Consider the following 24379-nt stretch of genomic DNA (forward strand, 5'->3'; position numbering starts at 1 on the left):
CCATGGCTGAGAGGTCCATGAGTTCTTTCCTAAAAGATTCATTTACAAAAGACACAATTTAAATGAATGTCTTCACTGGGCGCCACAAAGGGCCAATCCGAGATACCCTATCTCCAAGTGTCTACTTTAAAAAGTCAAGGGAAACTGGCTCTATCTGGGATAGGAAAGAGGGCAAGGCAGAATTCTAGCTTCTATAAATATTATATGATTCTTTTAATTTGGAGAGAATCAAAATTCATTTGGCCTAAAATATTTGGATACATGTCTCAATTACTCTGTTAGTGTAAGCCCGACCTCCTCTCTGCTAGCAGAAAGAATTGGCAGACAAAGTGCATGCTGGTGACTCAGTGTGAGGTGCTCTCTTCACCTTGGGGGGACGAAGCGGGAGCAGAGAACACTGAAGCCAGAAGCACTGACTTAAAATGGAGCATCTGATCCTTAAAGATCCCCTGGTATTTGTTGTCAGAGATGTCAGCTGGATTTCAGTTCAGATAATTACATTTTGCTTGTCTAATGCCCCTAGCAGTTTCCAGTGGGATCTTCATTTCCCATCAGAAATCGCTCTGCATGTGATGCTGTGCTTAATTAAACAACTGCCGTGTGCTAGCTCACAGGTGCTGTTTGTTTCAGCGGTCACCGAAGTGATCTCTCCTCAGGCCCGTGCCAGCCATACTGCCCGGACTTGAATTCTCTCCAGAGAAGTTTCTCATTCAAGATCCCCAGTAAAGAAAGTAAGTCAATCTTTAAGAAAGCAGAGTTTAGAAGCGAGTGACTACAGCGTGGGTTTTAAGAGGCTGTGCTTTAAGAGGCTGAATTTCGACATGGCTCTTCAATAGGTACTCCAGTGGACCAATTTAATCTGGGCTGTCTAAGTTGTCTCCTTTTTATAGGGATCTTGGGATCGACGTGTCCTGATAGAAAAAGAGAAATGATGGTAAGGTCTATGGCAATTAACTTTCATTTCAAGGATTTGAGAGAACTTGGATAATTAAACTGTCAGGGAATCCTTACACATGTTTTCTTTGTTTTACATTTTCTCAAAATAGACTCAGCTAAATCATTTAATTCAATGGAAATTAAGGTGGAGAATCCAGATATAAACTACCCAAGGAAAGCACTGTACTGAACCAAAGACTGATGGCACACCTCAGGACTCTTCTATTGTTCTTGTAAATGCATTTTAACTATAAAGTTTCCATGGGCATGTTATAATCCAACCATAGAAGAAATTATAATTAAAAAAATAAAAATTATTCTCATATTCTTTAACACAAGTAGCATGAATTCTTTATAGGGGATATACAGTGAGGAACCCCACTGATGTGATGGACACAACATATTGTTCAACTCTATGTTAAAATGCCAACTTTTTATAAATTAAAATTACAGAGAAGACACTAATTCTGATTGTCAAGAAGATGGAACATTACAATTTTATAATTTCACCTGTTTTTAGAAATACAATAAATATGGTAAAGAGGCAAAAATCTGGTAAATTATGGAGTTTATTTCTGTACTGGTTCATACAGACATATTATCCTTTCATGATTTTAATAACAGTATTATAGTGTATACGGAAGACAAGCCTGTAATCACTGGTAATTTGTGTTGTCTTGTTGTAATATGAATATTGGCAATTATAGTAAGTTCATATTATATTGAATATTTAAAATATTAAATGATTTTTTTTAATTGAATACACCAGTACATCAGTTGTTTTTACACAGGAGAAATCCTTCTTTCTTCTTATTTGCCAGGGACTACTGAAGGAAAAAGGAAAGAAAATAGAGCTTCTTTCGTCTTTATTCTGGGGTTTTCTGCAATTTTTTTTAAGAGAAAGGTAATGCATGTATTCAACTACATGTCTAGCTAAAAATACACTGTAATATAAAGTTTTAGAAGAGAAAAAAGAAACATATTATTTATCTGTTTTATGAACTGAAAGAAAAAATCAGAAAATAGTAGCAGCAACATGTTCTCTTATCAGCTACCCAAATCCCCACCACCTAGAGATCTCTATTTTTATGCTTTCCAGACAACTCTAGAAGAAAAGTTAAAGTCTGTATTTCCAACATATTGCTGATATGGTGAAGCTCTTTAGTGAAAAACCAAAATCCTACTGTCTGAGAAAAGCATATCAGCAATGTCATAGGTCAGTCTCTCGGAATAAGTTATCACTTTGACACTTGTGATTTACCCACCATGCGAGTTATCTGAAACAATTTTTCACCAAAAGGTGATGTCTTTTCTGGAATATCTTTCACATTTCTAAACGCTTATCATCCAGTTTTGCTTATTCTTTCATACATTTATCTCCTTTTAGCCCTAGAGAACCATTAAGATGGCTTATATGGATACAGAAAGTAACCCAAGATTAAATGAAAACCAAATTACATGAATAAAGAAAATGGGCTCACAGAATGAGAATAGGAACAAAATCACAAAGTCAGGAATATGCTGCTAGGTAAATGCTTAAGGTTTCTTCCCTGCTGAAAGGGGCTCATGAATTTCATTTACACTTTTAGTAAGCAATATGAGGATAAAAGAAATCATTTGCTCAGGAGAAGCCCCATTATTCTTGGTACTGAAACTGACAGTGGCCTCTCCCATGAGCCCTCATAAAGGGGAAACTGCGATTTAACGAGTAATATCCTTGTGGCCTCCTTACATTTTATGGAGACAGTGTGGTCCAGTTTATGAGCTACCTAGTAAGATCTAGATTTGAACAGGCTCTGTACTTTCATCACTAGCTCTGTGACCTCAGGAAATTAATTTAACTATGAAGTCCCAGTTTGCGTATTTGTAAAGTGTGTCCACCTCATATGAGGCGAGGATTAAATAAGACAATGCACATGAAATGCCCAGCAAAACCACTGGCACCTGGTGAGTGCTCGATAAGTGTTAGCTTTTACTGATCTGTGGTTACTTGGGGAGTGCAAAGGCACTTCAGTGTTAGCTCCAATCACTATGCATACAGAGGTAATTTGATGTGAAAACAAATAATGTGAAGCAGTGCAAAGTCTTGAATGTATATATTTGAGCTTACCCACGTGTGTGTACACATACACAATGTTAATTTTTGTCTATTCCTTGGCTCTCTATTATATATATAGTAACTTTAACCTAAGCATCTAGTGTATGTTGAAGAAAGTTTAGCATTTACGTTTTACCAACTCCCAGCTTGGTTATGAGAACAAAGTTTTGCAAAATAGGTGCCTTTGTCAAGTGCTGAGAATGGACTTGAGTTCCTAGAGTCAGCAAAGATGTGGATTAGGAGATAATTCAGACCAGCTAAGTAGACAATAAATGAATCCTATTATTGTTTTTTTTCCCCTTTCTACAAATCATTTCCTCATTTTAAGTAAAGAAGGAAATAGAAGGCTGAGAACTTTGGCTGGACATGGCTTTTTCAAAGCATTTCTCACAAGTGAGAAAAGGAACCGGGGTTGCCAGCTTCTGTAGGAAGAACTAAGCATCCACCACACAGAGATGAAAGAGGCACATTTTCCTAAGTATTTTTCTGTGATTGGAGTTTCAAAGAGGGATGAATTTGAAAGGTCAGCAGTTGATGCTTGTTTTTTAGTGTAGTTCTGACTGGGAAATGGTATGATCAGAGAATGGAACTCTGGCAAGTGAATTCTAAGTCTTCCACAGAAAGAACTTCAATAATAGCAAAAAATGTGGGCAGACGAGATGGTAGATCCATTAAATTTAATGAACGATCAATTTGGCATGCCAAAATCTGCCAATCTATTTTTGGTTTTAAGTCCCGAAACAGTATAACATGAGACATTTTGTTAATATTCTTTGTTTTCTTAGAGCATGAAGTAGCATAAAGATTATTCTGTATATTTCTCTTCTCTTTATCTTGCCTATGCCAGAAGTTTTACTGGACATGTTATTTACTTCAGGCATTTCCTTTAGGCCTTCGTTGCACAGTTTTAATAGTTTTTTGCTTTAAGAGGTTCCTATCCCGATTTCCTTCCTTTTGTATAAAGAAGAGAACATGATACAGTGAAAAATCACTGTCTTGTGTTAGGGGACCTTAGATTCTTATTCTAGCTGTGCCTCTAGCTGCTGGTATGATATTGTTCTCTTCGAATAACTTGTCTTTGATTGTTTCATATTTCTGCTTCTAGACAAACTTAGTGGTTATGCTTCTTAAAGTCTTTTTTTTCAAATCAGCAGAAACATTTTTTGAAGTAAAAATTTTCCTCAGAAACCCAATATGTGAATTAGATGAAAGCCTAATCCCCTTGTTGAAATGAGATGTCTTACTGTTCTGAGAGCGTCTCCATCCAGCCATAATAACCTAGGGCAATAATCCTTAGGGCAATTTCTCAAGGCATAGTCCATGGAACACCGGTGGCCCCTGATGATCTGTGGGTGGTTCATAGGTGTTTTAGTCATTTTAGACTGAAATGTTTTCTCACATTTCTTAACTTTGAAGTGTAACAATAATAATGATTTTTTGCAGAAATGTCTTTATGTTCTGAATAATTATGTTTTCAAGGATTGTGTGTGTGCTACAAGCTCTTATTCATCAATTTCTCTAAATAACTTATGTTCACATATTTGTGTATTATTGCTTTTGCTTATCGGTAATCCTATTTTTGTTGTTGCTGGGATCATAGTGCTGTTTATATCCCAAATTTGCAAAGTGGCTCAAGGACTCAAAATACAGTTCACCAAAACAGTAAAATAATAGTAAAATATTAGTAAAAATGCTGAATACAAAGTAGTTTTTTAAGCATTAAGAATAAAGAAGATTTCAATTTGATTATGCAATATGAATCTTTTGCTGCAGGGACAAGTGGAAATGTAAGTATGATGATTTTATGAGAATAATCAGAAAGCAAAAGCTTGAGTCAGAGACAGGTTGATGAACGTTTACAAACCAAGTTTTATTAAAGCCGTGGGCTATTTGAACCTTGTCCTTAGTGTGTTGTGTGTCACAGAACTTTTTCAAATAGTGAAAGGAAACCATAGAAGGTTTTATGTCGATCTCATAATTATGTAGTAAAATCTGACAAATCAGTTGTTTTCATAATGAGAGAAAAAGTAACAAAAAAAGAGTATTGTCACCAAAATGAAGACTAAAGATAGATTCAAATTTTCAGTTCTTATATTAAAACCACATACAAATTACATTCTAGCCAAAAAGTTTATGAAATCATTCTCAGAATTAGTGATAATATCATACTTGGAAAGAAGGCATAATATACATTTTAAATATTATTTTATCTCATAAGGTCACGGCATGCTCTGAAAGAGAAAGTATTACTATATGTGCATGAAAAGTAGGTATTTAAATTGGATACAATCATTAAAATGCAGATTAAGAATCCTTGTTTGCTCTACATGCGGCATGTGTATGAGGGAGAAATGTTTGATTATCTTTTTTTTTTGTTTATCATTAAAACTTCTTGGTACTCAAAAACAATTCTTTTTCTTCAATTGGCTAATAGCTATTTTATGAGCTGCTTTCCAAATAGCAGCATTTTTCAATCAGTGACTCTCTTGATTCTTCATTTTCTTCCTGACACAGCAGCCAGAGTAATCCTCTTTTTATAATTCATTTTATTTATTTATTTATTTTGAAATGGAGTCTCACTTTGTCGCCCAGGCTGGAGTGCAGTGGCGAGATCTCAGCTCACTGCAAGCTCCGCCTCCCGGGTTCCCGCCATTCTCCTGCCTCAGCCTCCGAGTAGCTGGGACTACAGGCGCCCACCACCACACCTGGCTAATTTTTTGTATTTTTAGTGGAGGCGGGGTTTCACCGTCTTAGCCAGGATGGTCTTGATCTCCTGACCTCGTGATCTGCCCGCCTCGGCCTCCCAAAGTGCTGGGATTACAGGAGTGAGCCACTGCGCCCAGCCTCGGAGTAATCGTCTTAAAAGGTGATTCAGATTGTGGCATGCCTGTGCTCAAAACCCATCAGTGGCTCTCATGTCACTGAGAGTAAAAGCCAAAGTCCTTTTTGTGACCCACAAGGCCCTACAGAATCTTCTTCCCATCCTGCTCTGTTTTCTTTCTCGCCACAGCTCCTCTTACTCTCCCTTTCTCCACTCTGCTCCAGCCGCATGGATTCGTGTGTCATATTTTTTTTTTTCTTTTTTTTTTTTTTCTGAGATGGAGTCTCTCTCTGTCACCCAGGCTGGAGTGCAGTGGCACGATATTGGCTCCCTGAAAGCTCTGCCTCTCGGGTTCAAGAGATTCTTCTGCCTCAGCCTCCCACGTAGCTGGAACTACAGGTGGGCACCACCACACCTAGCTAATTTTTGTGTGTGTTTTTTTTTTTTAAAGTAGAGATGGGGTTTCACCATATTGGCCAGGCTTGTCTGGTCTCAAACTCCTGACCTCGTGATCCACCTGCCTCAGTCTCCCAAAGTGCTGGGATTATAGGCGTGAGTCATTGTGCCCTGCGTGTGTCATCCTTAACATGCTTCCTCCTCATTCAGCACCTCTGGCCTTGTTCTCTGTGACAGTGATCTTCCCCAAATCCGTGTGGTTTCTTCTCCACTTCTTTGCTGGTTTTTAACCAATGTCCTTCAGGCTTCGAGTCAAGTAAAGTTTTTCTTGGCTGCACTATCTAAAATTGCAAAATCCACCGGCAAAACAGCTCTTCCCTGCTTTGTTTTTATATTTTTTCTTCCCCCCTCAGCCTTAGCATTTATCTCTCTCTAATAGACAACTCATTTTAATTGATCTTGTTGAGTGTCTGTCTCTCACACTAGAATGTAATGGGAACACAGAGTTTATGTATCCCAGCACCAAAATAAGGCCTAAGACATTGAAGATGTTCAATACGTATTTATTAAACAGATGAATTAACAAAAGCTTTCAAAATTCAAAAAGAAAACTTTGTAAGCTGCTTTCTACTTTGATATGCTAGATTCTGTGGGTTCCGGTCTCAAAGCCTTGTCACTATTGTCTTGATTCTGCCAGTCAGTATGTAACATGGGCTCTACTTATGAATACGTATCACATCACTTTACACACAGAGAAACCTTTACTTCTCCAGACAGGGAAATAAAAGGTGTTCTAGATATGCTTCAAAGGACTATCATTTCATATACATTTTAGCTTAATTATTTGATCTTTTCATTTAATATACATTTAATGTACATTTTAGCTTAATTATTTGATCTTTTCAAATTCTGTCTCTGGTGAAAATGGTATAATTGATATGAAATCTAAAAAATTAAGCTAAATTTCTAGACAGTACTTAGTAGTGTTCTATGTTAAGCAGAAGTTGAATATGGCTTATTAAACTAAGAGAAAGGAGCAGAGAGGTGGAATAAAAAGTGTAGTTTCCATATGTGGTTAACCTATTTCTCATTTTCATTTCAACAGTTGCATGTGTCATTACGATTCTCCACATAAGGTCCAAGCCAAAAATAATGTTATTCCCAGATAGCCAAGTTTTTCTGTACATGAGAAGTAATAAAAAAAACATCGCAATGATACCACCTAGATCTTTGAGCATAACATATTTTTTAAAAAAAGAGAACCTAAAGTTACTATATTAGTTTACAGTTAGCCAAATTCTACCTTAATAACAGATGTAGATATATTAGTTTTCAGGCTAAAGTGGTAAATTAAGAGTTGCAGGTGTTTTATTCTTTTAAAGTGTATTTTAGTTCTTAATCTAGCTACTCAGTTTCTGTTGTCTTTAATAACATACTTATTGAGTGAAACTCAATGCAGTTGTTTCATTATTTTCCTATTCTTTATTTTAGGCCAAGTGTATTTGATAGCAGTAGTTTGAGTCGTTATATATTAAGAGAATAATGAACGTTAGTGAGATATTTTTCTGTTGAATTTCAAGGTAGACCTTTGCACAGTCAGGGTAGCACCAAAAAAGCTACTCTGGCTATTCATAGATGCCTTGTGGGGTGGGAATACCTGGGTAATTTGTGATGATCCAGACCTTGACCTCTAGCCTTCTAAGCTCAGTGGCCTGGTTTTCGAACTCTCTAAAAGTGTTTTTTCCTCTCAGAAAAAGATTTAAACTGCAAGCTGAAAACCCTGATGTGTAAATAGGAATGGCCAATTTATTAACCTGCAGCAGCACATAAAAACACCAAATGCACAATGCATTGTTTACATCTGATCAGTATTTATCTCCTTACAGGGAAGCTACATAAAAAGGAGTTGGCTTGGTGAGTAATGGTGGAGTGAGGCTCATGATTCGAGTGTTTCAAGATGTCAACTAAGGGCGCCTCAACGAAATGCACCTCATGCCCATTGACTCAACAGGTCAAGACCTTAAGGAAACGCAGCATTCTTTGCATAATGCTTCAGTAAGTACTCACTACTTTTCTCTTTCAAAATCTCTCTTTTTTTCTTTTTTTTCTTTGTGGCTACTATTTTCTTTCTTTACATATGTTATTACATTTAAATATGATTTTTACACTCTTCACTTTAAATCATAATGGTTTAAACTTAACACTTATTGTCCATAGGGCACTATTATTTCTCTCATTTTCAAGTTCTTGTAGGCAGAGGGTGTATATCTATAGTAAATAACATATTTTTGCTATATCCAATTTTTAAAAATATAAGCCAGAAACATTGCTTCTCTATTAATTAACTGATGGGTCTGGTTTATTATCAGGCTAGTATCCTGAAGGGTTTTAGAGATGTTGCCTTCTAGATTGTTTGTCAAAAATAGGTGATTTTGGGGTGTGGGGGTCTTAGATGGTCATTCATTTCTATTTTCCTAGAGATGACCTTGCTGCTCTTTTAGAGTTTATTTTTATCTGGAAGTGGGCTGAGAGAAGAGGTAGCTGTATACAGTCATACCCTGCATAATGACATTTTGGTAATCAACAGAGCACATATACAACAGTGGTCCCCTCTATTATAAGGGAGCTGAAAAATTCCTATCACCTAGTGACAGCAAAACCATTGTCGTATCCTAGTGCAACTTATTACTCATGTGTTTGTGGTGACACTGGTGTAAACGAACCTACTATGCTGCCAGTCATATAAAAGGGTAGCCTATACAATTATGTACAGTATGTAATACTTGATAATAAATGCATTTATTACTGGTTTATGTATTTAATATACTACACTTTCATTGTTCTTTTTAATCCTCCTACTTATAAAAAAAATTAACTGTAAAACAGCCTCAGACAGGTCCTTCAGGAAGTATTCCAGAAAAAGGCATAGTTATCATAGGAGATGGTAGCACCATGCATGTTATTGGCCCTGAAGACCTTCCAGTGGGACAAGATGTGGAGGTGGAAGACAGTGATATTGATGATCCTCACCCTGTGTAGACCTAGGCTAATGTGTGTGTTTGTGTCTTCCTTTTTAACAAAGCACATTTAAAAAGTAAAAAACAAAACAAAACAAAATTAAAAATAGGAAAAAAGCTTATAGAATAAGAATGTATAAAAAGAAATTATTTTTGTACAGCTATACAATGTGTTTGTGTTGTAACCTAAATGGTATTATAAAAGAGTCAAAAAGTTTTAAGAAATTAAAAAGCTTATAAAGTAAAAAGGTTATGGTAAGCTATGGTTAATTTATTAATGAGGAAAGATAAATTTTTAAAAATAAATTTAGTGTAGCTTAAGTGTGCAGAGTTTACAAACTCTGCAGTAGCATACAGCAATGTCCTAGACCTTCACACTCACTCACCACTCACTCACAGACTCACCCAGAGCAACTGCCAGTCCTGCAAGCTCTGTTCATGGTTCGTGCCCTATATAGGCGTAGCATTTTTTATCTTTATACTATATATACATTTTTTGAGACGGAGTCTCGCTCTTGTCGCCCAGGCTGGAGTACAGTGGCACGATCTCGGCTCACTGCAACCTCCACCTTCCGGGTTCAAGTGATTCTCCTGCCTCAGACTCCCAAGTAGCTGGGATTACAGGCGCCTGCCACCACACCTGGCTAATTTGTTTGTATTTTTAGTAGAGGAGAGGTTTCACTATATTTTCACTGTACCTTTTATATGTTTAGATGTATTTAGGTGCACAAATACCACTGTGTTACAGTTTCCCACAGTATTCAAAGCAGTACCATGCTGTACAGGTTTGCAGCCTGGGAGCAATCGGCTCTACCATACAGCCTAAGTGTGTAGTCGGCTCTACCATCTAGGTTTGTGCCTGTGTACTCTATAATGAAATCACCAGCAACACATTTACAGAAAAGCATCACCGTCATTAAGTGACATGTGACTGTACTCTTATGGTGAACATTACTAAAGTAGCTCCAGAAAAATGGCTCCATGCACCCACTTTATGGCTCTCCTTTGACTTACTGAATGCTAACTGGACCCAGCACCCATGCCAATTACTTTATATGTAGGCCCTCTGCCAACTGCCTGGACTTCTTCTAGTCTCAGCCTGTGGAGGGCATATGGTCCTTTGATCTTTAAATAAAAATGGCTTGAAGTTCCAATGTGTCCCCGCAAAATATGTGGCACTTTCTCCTGGTCACTTTTTCTTCTAAATTCCTTTTACCATTCAAGTTTCTATTTTTCTTGAGCCTTTCCACTACCAACTGGGGACTCCTTTCTTCTCCAGGTCAACGGAATCCAGCCACTTTTTTATTTCCTCAAATGCCACTCATATACTTTAGTGACAGGTTTATTAGGAATGATTTGTAGGTCATTGGACAGGGTTGGGGGAGCTACATTGAAGAACAGTTATCATCTCCTTAGATGTTTAAGTCGTAGAGCCTAGCCCAACATCAGGAAGAAAAAAATCTTATTTAAAAAAATCTTACAGTAAATACTAAACATTTGGTTCCTAGGATTCCACCAGTCATTCCTTCTTCCAGGCACTGCTCTCAGACTGCTCTTTTTTCTTAGGTCCTAGGCCCCTGCCCTTGTGCTCTGTCTGGGCTGGCTTCTTCCCAACTCTCTCCTTCTGCACCCCTCTGTCCTCTCTATTCCTGCCCGTAATACCTTCCCTCTTGGGCCGCTGTTGGAAACCCAAATTTATGTTAGGATGTAAAATTTAATTAATTTCTCAATTGTCAACTACCCTATCCATGTGCTGAGGGTTTTCTTTTTACAACCAAAGTCAGCAGTCAAGTTGATTTGCTTATAAAAGATAATTCTCTTTCAGAATAATTCTCCTATCAGCTTTTATTTTTTGTGCCCTTCATGTGCCCCAAATCATGACTACAGGTATGTTAAACCCAAAACTGGAGATGTTCAACCATGGTGCTTGTTAATCCATCCCGATGTGCCTTGATTCCTAGGCTTGTGGATATCTGGGACTCCTAATTGAATGAGTACATTTGCCCAGCCTTCTTAATAAACACATGCAAAAACATTCACACTTTTTTTTTTCTCTTTGCTTTACAGAACAGTCTGTAGCATGTTGTTCTTGAAAGGCTTACTTGATATACTCTTACTTATTTCTATAAGATCCATATAGGGTTTTTGATATGTTTGTAAAGATGGTTAAAAACCAGAAAACAGCCCTAAACGGCTGTTTGTTCCTATTCTTTAAAGCCTCTGGTTATTTTTTGACCTAATTTTCTGCCAAGAAATAAAATAGTTTGAATAATAAAAAAAGTCTTAAGTACACAATGATCACCGTCTTTAAATAGTGGGGCCAAAGATCTAGAAACACTATTTATGTTTCTGAGCTAAGGGGAAAATAAAGAAAAAAAGAAACATTTTTCTCCTGGTTTTTTATGGCATGCGAAACTGAAAAAAGAAAATGTTGTTCTCTAAAGCTGGATAGTACTTGCTAGCAAAGCATGCATTTCATTACTGGTGGGAGTTTCATAGTGTTCAGCAGAAGGTTGCTGGTTATCCAGTGGAGTATACATGGGCTCTATTCTCAAATTGCTGGGCAGCTTAATTGTGAACCTCAGGGAGGTAAGGGGTTAGGATACCATGATGTGATTGCGGAAATAGACACCATCAGAGCTTGAACATATTATACAACGAAATAATATGATTCCTAGGAAAAGATCTAGGGAAAAATTAAGTTTTTATTTTGGGCCAGTATAATCGCACATTCAAAGGAAACCTCCCTGCCTTCATTCAGATGTTGGTCTCTGGGAGCCACTTAGATAAAAAGGGGGTTGGAACAGAAAAAGTAATTTCAACATTGGCAACCAAAAACTGTTAATTTTTGTTGTTGGGTTTTGGCTATAATTTTGCGGGGTAGGGGGGGCCGTTGAGGGCCCTCTGTAATGAGTCAGATTATAAAACTTTTAGAGAAAATGTTTGCAAAGTACTTAGAAAAATTGAGTTATTATTTTCCAAGAGATTTTCTTGCACATTTCGGTCATGCACATTTGGTTCATTGACATACCCTGGGTTAGATTACAAACCATTTTTATTAAAGACTAATGTTCAGGCTTTTATCAATCCAGCATCTAGAACATTGTGCATTTGAACTTGCATTTTTCCATAGGTAGATAACCCAATTATAATAATGATATTATGGAAAATTTATGACCTTCTCCTTTGCTACTCATAATTTATTTTACCTGCTCAGAGTAAATTGTTGAGAATCAGAGAATCACAACCATTGTTGAGAGTGGCCGGAAAGTATTTTCCAATCCCATTGCTATGTGGGTATGGGATGCATCGGAATGTAAATTATCATCCATTTTAAAATCATCTAGCCAACACGCCAAATTCTACAAAGGCATTATTAGAATGCAAAAATTATAAATACTTAAAACAGAAAAATAAGAAGAGGGCTTTTTTGGCATCTATTTCTTTGTTGTTCACTTAAGTCATTTTTCTTATTGTCAGCTGAAGTCCCCTTTCTTTATTTCTGTCTAAAAGTGAGTTATTAGTAAGATAAGAAAGTAAAAACTGGGACATAAACCATATTCAGGTATAAAATATTCCAATAAGAAAGTAAAAGTTTACTACTCCCTAGAAGTAAAAGATGGCCAGGCTTGTTGAATTATGGAATGTTAAGTGTCCCCAGGTGACTTTGCAACAGTCAAGAAGGGTGAATGCGCGACTCTGGCTCATCTTCACAAGAAACATTTTGTTCAATATTTGTTCATATCAAATACGCTTCATTCTGCAAAATTAAGTTCATTTGGAGGGATTAGTCGCAGTTAGTCGTGATGCTTAGAAGAAAACTAAACTGTCAAAAGCAGCTGTTCTCTCAGTTTTATTATCATTTGAATAGTTTTCTAAACACATAAAAGCCCTAAGATCTTAAAACTAAAGTTAAATCCTAATGCCTGTTATTATTGAAGAGATGACTTCCATTGCATACCTTGGGTATCTGTGAGTCCTTTACATTTCATAAAATTAGGAGCTCATAATGATGAACTGGAAATATCCTATTTAGTCTTTACAACTGTAGAAAAGTGAATTCATAAACTTAGCACTGTGGAGATCTGTGCTTGTGGGAGAGAAAAGATCATTTACTCAGTTGTCATGCATCAAACGCTATACCACATTGGTAAATAATTATTTTAACTCTAAACATCTCTGTTTGTTGTCCATGATTAATTCATTCTATACATGTATATCTATTCTCCCCCTCTATCTCTCTATCATTATCTGTATCTATATGTGTCAACACATATATGTGTAACCTATGCATGTATCCACACATAAAGATGTATACATATATGCCTATATATACATGTGGGTATGTATTCCTTTCCTTCTTTAACATTTAACATATTTCACAAGCTTAAAAGAGACTATTGCGTACCACTAAGAAAATTATGTGACCCATTCACTGAAATTATTTTTAATAGTGTGAGGCACATAAGTTGTCCAATTTATTATGAGCACGATTGATTGATTCATACCCCAAATGGATACTGTGCAGAATATTATAGGCTTCACTGTCTCCCCTTGGGCTATGGTTTATAACTTTCTGACAAATTTATTTAAATCTGTGAAAAAATGATTGAATGATTTCAGCCTATATTTAAGTATTATTGGAGGTAATAAATCATACTTTGAAAGACTTACGGTACTAGAGAATTGCTCTTCACAAGTTGACAGAATTCACTTTTAAGTGGCTTCATCCAGCACTGTGGTGGTCCTTGTAGATAAAGGAACTAATCTGTACTCACTCATGGAGTTTCATAGTGTATAATTGGACCATTGGCCTTCATAGCTCAACACACAGTTACCAGAGACTTTTTTTTCTTTATTTAGCGTGGCTCTTGGAATGTCACCTGCTTTTCCTTACCTTCCATTTAGGAAGAAAATGGGATGGCTATCTGACATCTCTATTTGAGTGCCTTAGAATTATGGGAAGCAGGCCATGAAGTTAAAAAAAATGTGCTTCATAGTTGTGTAAGCGAAGTGTGCATTTCTGTGAATAGAAAATGGGAAAACCTTCGGAGAGAAACAGAACGAAAGCACACTTAGAAAGCGAAGAGATTTTCCAATATCGATGAGGGATTTAAAGAATGACCAATACTAAGAGATTTCATGGTTTTTGGAGAGTAAGAGAAGTACAGGAATTAATGGGCAGAACACAGCCGTCAGAATGTGCACTGCAGTAATGCCTTGTGTCAATATCTATATTGTTTTAGATCATAATTGAATAACGACAACATAATGCTAGAAATTGGAAATGAGTTGAAAGAAAAGCTCAAAGCATACGTAATTCTGGCAAGCAGAATTACTTCAAAATAATTTCTGCTTTTTTCTTTTTACACTTTCAGTGTGTCCAGTATTCAGTCGATGCATTCCTTTCAGTTTTAATCTGAAAGTAACTGCTCTGAACAAGTCGGGATAGAATGGCCGTTGTGGAGAATAAACATAGCCAGTAACTGCCCCAGTCCTCTCCCCATGGTTTCAAGGAAAGACTGATTTATGGCTTCATCTCTGCTGTTGGACAGAGGCCTCAGCCCATTGGAAATCTCCAGAGCCGTGGGAGAGGGGCGAGGCTGTGGTCCACCACAGTTGTGGAGTTTCAAGGCCTCGTTCTCTTTCGGCCAAGTCCAAATGGTAACAGTGTGTAACGGCCTGACTTACTGACTCTAGCTGGGCTAGGAAACTATAGATTCTAAATGGCATCTCTGTGATTTAAGACTATACACATAATCAGGCTTTCTTTTTTAAAATTTGCCAGTTCCATGTGAATGTTTCATGGAAAATAAGTCAATTGTAGCGTTCCCCATTTTTACAAAAAGCAAAGGATTTTTTTCTTTTACAATATGAGTAGAAAATGGAGCATAATGGGAAGCCAAATTGATCAATTGTTGTTTCTAAGTAGAGTGATTTTAAGATTTGATTTGGGCAGAACTGTTTCAATTTACTCTGCTGTCCAGCCGTATTTTTAATAATGCCCCCCTTTCAATCTCAAAAGTATTCAAGCTTAGGCAACAAATTCTAAGATCATCCTATTTTTACATATATAGATACCTTTTGATTTTCAAGTAGGCATAGTATTTTTAAATGGTAGCATACAGAAAATAGGTTAGGATTTTAAAAGATGTAGACATTTGTTTTTTGAAACTCTTCCCACCAAATGAAAATCATCCCCAGTACCCTAGAAAAGCTCACCCAGACACTTCTACAGTTTTAGGAACTAATTTATGAAATAAAGACTCTACCAAGGAAATTCTTGTGTTCTCATATTTTATTCTTAAATTATTTCAATGAGAATACTTAATTTTTTTTTCCTACAAGAGAAGGACAAGTGAATTTCCCTTTTCTATACCTTTTTTATCCATATATGAATTGAGGAGCATCTTGAAAACGTGATTTTCAATGTGCAGTAAGAGGTCGTTTCAACCTACTGAAACACAGAAGTGGTTAAAGTAGAAGAGGAAGGATGATCAGAAGAGGTGAGATTAAGAGCACTCTGACTATAGAGCTGACCTGCAGGTGGGATCAGCAGCCTTTTTGTCTCAGATCTATGCTTTTTTCCATTTAATCTTCATGCAAAGTTGGGATCATGGTTTCCAGATTTCACTGTTAGTTTTTAGTTTAAAAGCAATTGTAAGCCAGTTTTACCTTCAAATAAAAGGAGAAGGTCGAGTATGGTTCATGCCTGTAATCCCAGTGCTTTGGGAGGCCAAGACATAAGGATTGCTTTAAGCCAGGAGATCAAGACCAACCTGGGAACCATAGTGAAGCCCTGTCTCTTCAACAATAAAAACAAAAACAAAAACAAAACAACAACAAAAAAATCACCTTGGGTGTTGTGGCATGCTCCTGCAGTCCTAGCTACTTGGGAGGCTGAGGTGAGAGAATTGCTTGAGCCCAGTAGTTTGAGGTTACAGTGAACTATAATCATGCTACTGCACTCCATCCTGGGCAACAGAGAGAGAGAGACCTTATCTTTAAAAATAATAATAATTTTAAAAAGCAGATTTTCAGTTACAGCAGAAGTATAGCTGTATAAAACCCACTGTAGTCTAACTTACTTGATTAAACTATACTACAGTTACTGTACTCAACATCTTAATTTTAAGAACTAACACCAGATTAAACTACATCAGTATTTTGGGGTAGGTCTATAGTGGGCATCTATAGTTTTGTCTATTCACCTTGCTGTCATTCCATCTGTGGGACCAGCCCTGCCACCTGGAGGCTAGAGGAAGACCTGCCCCAAGTGCCAGCAAGATATCCTCCTTTCTGTCCTAATTGGTTGGTTGAAGTACAGACATCTGACCCAAACTGAGCCAACCTGAGACCTCCCTTGGAATTCCTCATACTGTAATTGAAAAAGAATTCGTATCTATCAGGTGGAGAGGTCTATGAGATGTGAAATGTGTGAGCTGCCACTGTCATGTGACAGCAATTGTCCATAGGTCTCAAGAATGAAACTAGAACACAGAAAGAAATAGAATCAAACTGGAGGGAGGAAAAAACAGGATTTTCTCACCGGTTCCAGGTTTTCTGAGGAACAGTTGTCCCTCTGTCCATGCCACTTTCTCATTATTATTATTATTCTTATTATTATTTTGAGATGGAGTTTCACCCTGTCGTCCAGGCTGGAGTGTCATGGCATGATCTTGGCTCACTGTAACCTCTGCCTCTGGGGCCTGGTGGCTCACACCTGTAATCCCAGCACTTTGGAAGGTCGAGGTGGGCAGATCACTTGAGGTCAGGAACTTGAGACCAGCCTGGCCAGCCTGGTGAAACACCTTCTCATTCTTTAGCTCTTTCTCGAACTCGTTGATCCAGTAAAGTCCCTCCCTTGGCCTAAATGAGTTTGACTTTGAGTCCTGATGAATAAAGTACCAGTATGTTCTCAGCTGCAGTTGTAATCTCTTTAAAAAATACCTACTATTAGACAGAATAGTGGCAGAGGCAACTTTTTAATGTTAGTATCTGGTAGCTACAGAACAGCCAAGTGTAAGTTCTAGAGAAGAGAAAAAGATGATAGTAAGAGAGAAAGAATGAAAATTCAGGAACAGTCATTGACTGTCAGCACGAAGACAAAAGATTGCTATTTTGAGGCTTGGTTCTAAGAGGAAGCCTCAAATGGAGGTAAATCGATTTGTTATAAAAAGTAGCAGGGAATGTAATTAGAGAAGGAATTTCAGAGAATTTGTTTTGAGTGCACCAAAGCACCCATCAAACATTTTTATATTATAGTAATTAAAAGAAAAGGCTGCATTTTAAGTGTGTGATAAAATTGGGGCCCAGTTAGTTTTAAAATACAGTCATGCATACCTTAATGATGGGGATACTTTCTGAGAAATGCGTTGCATTGGACAGTTTCATCATGAAAACATCACAGAGTGTACTTACACAAACCCATCTAGGTTTTACACACCTGTGCTAATTGGTATAGCCTAGTGCTCCTAAGCTGCAAACTTGTTCAGCGTGCTACTGTATTGAATACTGTGGGCAATTGTAACACAGTCATAAGAAGCTGTGTATCTAAACATATCTACACATAGAAAAGGAACAGTAAAAATACAGTATTATAAACTTTTGGGACCACTGTCATATAGGTGGTCTGTCATTGACTGAAGAGTTGTTATGCAGCATGACTGTGCAAAATGTTTTGGCCAGGATAGGTTAGATCTGGCTCCGTAATATACAATTACAATGTCTCAGAGACTCAAGAAAATAAACATTTAGTTCTTTCTGTGGGTCCAGGACAGATGCATATCAACATGTGCTGGAGAAGGGAAGGCTAGAGAGTCTTGTGCTGTCAATTAAATGCTTTTGCTAAGACGTGACATCACTTCCATGGACATATAGTTGCTGAAACAAGGGACATGGCCATGCCAGGCTTTGAAAGCGATGAGAAGTATAAACTTTCCATGTCCCTGAAGGAGATAGCCATTAGTGGCACGAATGTCTACCACAATTGAATTATGAACAGAAAACCTGGAACACTAGGTCATAACACCAAATTTTCCACTTCTTAGCTCTCAATCCACTGGGCTCCCCACTGGGAAAGTTTTGCTTTGATTTGAAAGTGGCTTAACACCTCAAGTCTATGTGGATTCTCTAAGCCCTGTTCCTCCACCTGTAGGAAGGATGTAATCATGCATCTCAGATATTACTGTTTTAAGGATTAAAAGCAACTTGAAAACACTATTCAAATATACAATAGGTAATAGTGTTAATATTTGGGTTTTTTAATCCCCCAACCTCCAATTTCTCATGAAACACTATTTTTTGATCGATTATTCGTATGGTGCTACTTTAACATATAAAAATATCCTGTTTGTTACATTAAGTAACAAATGACCTTACATAATACTTAAAGCCATAAAATGTCTTCATTACTTATGATGTCTTACATCAAATATGTTTTTGCTTCCCACTCAAGCAGCTTTGAAATTGTGACCTTCTTCAAAACTTGGGTTATTAAAGAGGCTCACTTCCATTAATTAAAAAGCATTAACTACATCATTAGAGTTTTTGTGTGCTGGGTTACCTTTCCTAAATGCACACATTTCTTTTGTAATCCCAATTTCACAATAAGAAGAAAGTTAGTTCATTTTCTTAGAAAGATATTTTGCTGGTTTCTTTAAGATACTTAAGTGTACATTCCTCAGTGCCGCAAATGTCAAAATACAAAATTTAAATATTGTTTACCTAAGATATATATATAAATCTTAGATTGTTCCTTCAGAGTTTATTTTAATTATGATAGAGATATAAATGAGGCAAACTATTATGTCTTCTTTGAATTCTCAGTAGGAAACTTTTGCTCAGTTTCAGGCAGTTGTATTTCGCTGTGAATCATTAAGAAAATTTCCACTGATCTGTGACACAATATTTTAATCCCCTGGGGCTTTATAACTTGATTTATAATGTTAAAGTTGAAAGACTAATTTCAATAAGGCATTAAAATTACACATAAATGTTCTTTTAATTAAAAAAATAAGCAGACAAATTTATAGCAAGCGCTTTGTCATACAAAAGAAATTGGGTAAGGGAAGTGGGCTCCTTGTAGATGATTTAGATAAATCCAGAGAATTAGATTATGTGGATAATGGCCTCAGAAAAGATGTCTTCTATATCCCCAGAGTATTTCTCCTTTTCTATCATTTTCACTTAAAAAAAAAAATCCCTCCTGATGCTTGACTAAAGTGTATTTTTTTCATTGCCTCTTTTCTTCTAATTTTTAACTCAGATTACCCATCTTAACCATTTTGCTTTTTCCTTTCTTTTTTTTTTTTGAAATGAAGTCTTGCTTTGTCACCCAGGCTGGAGTGCAGTGGAGCAAAATTTCTTTGAGTGAAATTTTGATTGCTTACTGCAATCTCCAACCCCCAGGGTCAAGTGATTCTCCTGCCTCAGTCTCCTGAGTAGCTGGGATTACAGGCGCCTGCCACCTTGCCCGGCTAATTTTTTTTTTGTATTTTTAGTAGAGACGAAGTTTCACCATGTTGGCCAAGCTGGTCTAGAACTCCTGACCTCAGGTGAACTCCTGACCTCAGGTGATCCGCCGGCCTCAGCCTCCCAAAATGCTGGGATTACAGGTGTGAGCGACTGCACCTGGCCTCCTTAAGCACTTCTGATCTTTTTCTCGTGACTCCTCCTTCTTGACTACTGCTGTGTTTAATTGATTTACCTCTCTCGAAATGTTTTCAATGGTAAGTATCTTAAGGCATTTTAAAATTCAAATAATTTCATTTTTAACCATTTAAAATTATATCTATAATGTGATCACTGTCACATTATAGATTTTTCTAGTCCTCCATCATCTTTTGGTGGCATTTATATCTAATTTCAATATAATTTATGGCAGGTCACAATTATTCAGTGGAAGTACCTGGAAATCACAGTGGTAAAGTACAGTCTTCTTAATTTTGATATTAAATCCTTTGGTGCTGGCCTGTAGAACTTTCTGCAATGACATAAATATTCTATATCTGCTCTGTCCAATATGGTAGCCATTGGCCACACATGGCTATTGAACACTTGAAATTTAGCTAGTGCAACTGAAACACTGAATTTTTAACTTATTTTTATTTTAAGTACTTTGAATACAAGTAGCCATATGCTGCTAGTGGACCCCATATTGGACATCGCCACTAGATGATTAGGAAGGATTCACGTGCTTTCCTGCTTAAGCATAACTTGACCCCTATCAAGTAGCGTTAATTTTGTTACCTAATGTTGTGCTACATTGATGGAGGCCACATTCTGTTTTCATCCATCTTTCCATGAGGAAACCTCCAGAAGGACCTGAAAAAGAAAGTGAAAAGGTTTATGAATAGGTCAATTAGTGAATTACCGAATTTAAAAAGTGCCATCTCCTCCGTGAAGCCACCAGCGACCCTTCCAGAATTGCCTCCCCTGGGCCTCCTGCAGGGATCTCTTTCCTTTTCTCAATCCCATGGCAGTTTATGCCACTCTCATAGTTCTTGTCAAATTCTACCCTGTATTATTGTTATTTGTGTACCTGGCTTATCCTTTTCTAGACACTTGGAGGGTAGAATTCAGAACAGAAGCCTGGCTGATTTGGGCATTCCTCAGAGCACCTAGCGTAGTAGCTTAAACAATAAATACTGGCTGGATGCATGAAATGTCTGTCTTCCTGTGGAGGTGAACATTCTAAAGGTAACCATCAGTTGGAGGTCTCCCAAAGTCTCCACTGTGTGGCCAGAGCTCAGATAAAATGCATGGCCTCAACCTGGAAAGGTTACCTTTGATTTCTATCCACAAGTGGCTTTGGTGAACTCTGACTTCATACTTATTTGACACGGCCTTCCTCTGTGACCAGCTTGAATATTTCCTTTACTTTGTTCTACTTCCTCCTTTTGCCATTTTGCCTCTGAAACTCACAGCACTGTAATGAGTCTTTGGCTTCTAAAGCAAATCACTTTTGTTGCAAAGGCCGTTGTCTTTTAATTCATATTTTTACAAAGTGTTACAGTAAGCTAGCAGTGACCACTAGGACTTATTAGAGGAAACACTATTATATTCTCTTTATTATTCAATCTTTAGTGACTTTCTTTCCAGATTGAATCTTCAGTGGTGTAGTTAGAAAAACAATGACATGGCGAACTGAAATGTTGCAGGCCAGAGTAGACAGGTGAACACACGTTGTTGCACTGCTTCTCTTTGTTAATGGCCACAGCACACTGGAGTTACAAATGCAGTAATATTTCCATGCTGGTCTCCGCATTGTCTCTGTTGAACATCTGTGTGCTGAGAATTATCCATGCTGTCCCTTTGACCTGTGTCATGTGAACTGTTCTGGGTATAAATTTTTTTTTAGTCACTAAATCTAAGTGCACGGTGTGAATCACAGCTGGGCGATGATAGGTAATTGGACAGGGAACTTACCAGGGGCATGAGAATATCAGAGATCTCAAGTTCTCAAAGGAAAGACTTTTTTCAACAAAAGCAACGTAATATTGGGAAGGGATTTTTTTTTTTTTTTTTATTGTCCTGGAGAAAGCAAGTAGATTTTTCAAAGAAATTTTGTTTCAAAAACAGGCCAAAGGTTTTAACAAAGTGCCTAAGATTATGAAGCCAAACAGTAAATCTTAATATTTTCTTAACACCTAAATTAATGGATCTTTTAAAAACTTATATTATGGGAATTGGATATATATATATATATTAACCATTTAAAACTATATCTATAATGTGATCAGTATCACATTATAGATTTTTCTAGTCCTCCGTCATCTTCTGAGTGGCATTTATATCTAATTTTCATATAATTTATGGCAGTTCACAATTATTCATGTGGAAGTGTCTGGAAATCATAGTGGCAAAGTACAGTATTCTTAATTTTGATATTAATTCCTTTGGTGCTGGCCTGTAGAACTTTCTGCAATGACATAAATGTTATATATATATATATATATATATATATCCCTCACTATGGGATACTTTGCTATACTTTGCTGTAATGGAGACCACAGCACTTAGTAGCTACAGGTCTTTCATGTATAATAACTCAATACAATTTTTGAAACTGAAATTGGGAAACTGATTTTCCAACACCACAGCACTGTCTTTTAGAGCTAATACTTTTATCTTTATAGGTGTAATATACAATCTCCTTTGTGAAAAGATAATATTTTGGTCCAATTATAGAAAGAAGTTTCTTTTCCCATTCATATTAACAAAGTGTTTGCATTTGAAAAACAGAACACAGGTAAAATATATAATTGCCCCACAAGGAGCACTCTCCAAACACGAAACGAAGTGAAAAGAAATTAGAGATTGAGTCCGGGCACGGTGGCTCCCACCTGTAATCCCAGCACTTTGGGAGGCCGAGGCGGGCAGATCACGAGGTCAGGAGTTCGAGACCAGCCTGGCCAACATGGTGAAACCTCGTCTCAACTAAAAATACAAAAAATAGCTGGGCATGGTGGCATGTGCCTGTAATCCCAGCTATTCAGGAAGCTGAGGCAGAAAAATTGCTTGAACCTGGGAGGCAGAGGTAGCAGTGAGCCGAGATCACACCATTGCACTCCAGCCTGGGCAACAGAGTGAAACTTCATCTCAAAAAAAAAAAAAAAAAAAAGAAAGAAAGAAAGAAAGAGAGAAATTAGAGATTGCTAATGGAATTTTAATACACAGTAGACAGAAAGTATTATCTTAGATTTATTCAACAACTTGTCCATTCTTGGCCCTGGTCCTGGTATAACAGTGTTGAACCAAACAAAATAAACACTGAATTGGTAAATGGAAGATACCAAAGTGCTTCACATATATTTCAGTTCTCCTAGTAAGCATTTGTGTAACTTTTAAATAAGATTGTTGATACAAATTATTTAGAAAGTAAATATTTCTAGCACTATTAGCAATCAATTTATCATGCATACTGTAATGTCAGACAGAATTCAAATTACCCCAGAGAATACCATATCACTCAGCTTTATGACGTTTTCAAATGAAAAAAATAATAAATTACCTTACAAACAGAGAATTTCAAATGGAAATGTGTTTCTCCAAAATTTTCTGAGACTTGCCTAGACTAGCTAATTCCTTCTCAGTCCTTACACCTCCTTCCCTATTGGTTTGCTAGTAGAAGAAATAGTTAAAATTTGGTTTAAAAGCAAATAGTTTGGTAAATAATTGACCTAAGGATTTCATTTGGCTCCAAGCTTAAAATGAATCAACAGTGACACAGATGTTGAAAAAAAAATGGAATCTTACATAGCATTAACAGAAGTATCATCTCCAGATGTTCTGACAATACTCTAGAAATACCAAAATAACCTTGACAAAATAATGAGTTTCCACAGGAGGGGTGACCAAAAGGGTGAGGGATTTGTAAGACTCACACAAGTAATGATTGATAGACCTGGGAATACAGAGCTCAGGAAAATATAAATCTAGGTGATTACAGTTCCTTTCTTCATCTCTCTCTATCTTATGAATGAGAGCATAGACTTACTTTATGTGGTCTCAACAGGCAAAATAAGACCAATGGTTGGAAGACAGAGGTAAGCAGATTCCAACTTTATATACGGTTGACCTTTGAATAAGGGTTTAACTGTGAGGGTCCACTTATATGCAGATTTTCTTCTGCCTCTGCCACTCCTGGGACAGCAAGAGCAACCCCTCTTCTTCCTCATCCTACTCAATGTGAAGATGAAGAGGATGAAGATCTTCCCAACGATTCATTTTCACTTGATGAACATATTCATTAATACATGTTCTCTTCTTTATGATTTTTTTAAAAATTTAACTTTTAAGTTCAGCAGTACAAATTTAACTTTTAAGTGAACGTTTGTTATACAGGTGAACTTGAGTCATGGGGATTTCCTGTACAGATCATTTCATCACCTGGTACCCACTAGTATTTTTCCTAATCCTCTCCTTCCTCCCACCCTCTGATAGGCCCTAGTGTCTGTTGTTCCTCTCTTTGTGTCCATGTGTTCTCATTGTTTGTCTCCCACTAACAAGTGAGAATCTGTGGTATTTGAGTTTCTGCTCCTGCATTCGTCTGCTAAAGATAATGGCCTTCATTTTCTTTTCTCTAGCTTCCTTTATTGTAAGAATACA

At 37.0% G+C, this 24379-nt stretch overlaps 1 long non-coding RNA gene across 1 annotated transcript in view; it reads left to right on the plus strand.

Moving 5' to 3' along the window:
* Window positions 1-618: 618 nt before the first annotated feature.
* Window positions 619-24379, plus strand: part of LOC112625417 — a 77846-nt gene continuing 54085 nt past the window's right edge. The window contains exons 1-3 of the long non-coding RNA XR_003119586.1: window positions 619-731; window positions 1758-1840; window positions 8138-8306. This is a non-coding gene — a long non-coding RNA (uncharacterized LOC112625417). The remainder of the gene's footprint in view (window positions 732-1757; window positions 1841-8137; window positions 8307-24379) is intronic.

This window comes from Theropithecus gelada, chromosome 5, assembly GCF_003255815.1.
Source record: "Theropithecus gelada isolate Dixy chromosome 5, Tgel_1.0, whole genome shotgun sequence".
In the NCBI taxonomy this organism is placed as follows: domain Eukaryota; kingdom Metazoa; phylum Chordata; class Mammalia; order Primates; family Cercopithecidae; genus Theropithecus; species Theropithecus gelada.